This window comes from Pseudozyma flocculosa, assembly GCF_000417875.1.
Source record: "Pseudozyma flocculosa PF-1 unplaced genomic scaffold scaffold00014, whole genome shotgun sequence".
NCBI lineage: Eukaryota > Fungi > Basidiomycota > Ustilaginomycetes > Ustilaginales > Ustilaginaceae > Pseudozyma > Pseudozyma flocculosa.
In genome coordinates, this window is record NW_006920882.1 from 783,666 (window position 1) to 784,867 (window position 1,202).

The following is a 1,202-nucleotide window of genomic DNA, read 5'->3' on the forward strand; positions in this document are numbered from 1 at the left end:
TTGCGCGCGCGCGCGCGAGACGCGGGTCACCGCCACACACCTTGACGCCACCGTCGGAGTGCCCCCCCCTTTGTGGTGGTGGCGCCCGACAAGGCCGGCCGGCCTAGCCTTCCGTTCCGCGGACCCCTGTTGCGGGCCGACGGACGAGGCCACGGGCACCGGTCGGCGGCGACCGGTCAAAGATCGCTCTGTGCTCCTCGGCCGACGACGTCCGGGCCCGCAGGCCTGCGGACCGATGGACTAGGCGAGCGAGCAGCCCTCGCGCCTGCGCAAGCATCCCAGGGCGTCACACCCCCCCTAGAATATGTCAGCGTGGCGTCGTCGTCGTTGGCGCCCTCGCGGACCAGGCTCAAGCACCGAGGGTCGATGCAAAAGTCCCGTCCCGCCGGCCAGGCTTGCCTACCCAGCCTCGTGCCGTGCGGAGGGCACAGGCCCCCCGCCTACAGCAGAGGCCGCCCGCGCGCGAGCTCTCGCCACAAGTGGGGGCCCCCGGCTAGAGGGCCCTAGGGAGACCCGGCGAGGGGGGGTCAGGCAACCCTCGGCCGCAGGATCCCCTTTTTTGGCCCTGGCCGGGGAAAGGCGCAGTGGTCGTCGTTTTTCCTCTTCCTCTTCCTCTTCGCTCCAGCTCTTCTAGTCTCGCTCGCTCGCTAGTCGATCGATGATCTCCATTGTATTCCAGCGTCCTCTATCTCTACATCTAGCTACGACGACGACGACGACGACGACTCTACGAGAAACGACAGAGGATCCCGGACTCGCTCTCTGACTGAACCGTGTGTCCGCCGTTGTGTTGGACTGGACTGGACTGGACTGGACTGACTGAGTCGGACGGCGAGGGGACTGGCACGTCGTCGAGGCGAGTGGCGAGGATGGCGAGTCGTGTCGGACAAGAGCACAGAGCACAAGACGCCGTCGTCGATGTCGATGTCGATGCGGGTAGGTTAGGTTAGGTGGTGGCGACGAGAGCCAAAGTCGGAAGGCGATCCCGGTAGCTGTGGCCAGGCGACGGGGCGGCAGAGGGCAGAGAGAGCTAGCGTCAGCGACGAGTCCCAGTCGAGGCGAGGCGAGGCGAGGCAAGAGGGTTGGCTAACTACGAGGGGGATCGAGGAGCGAGGCGAGGCGAGGAGAGGGAAGGGGAGGGCCGAGGGAGGCGAGGCGAGAGGGCGAGGGGCGGGAGAAGGGGGAACGGGGAAAGGAGGGTC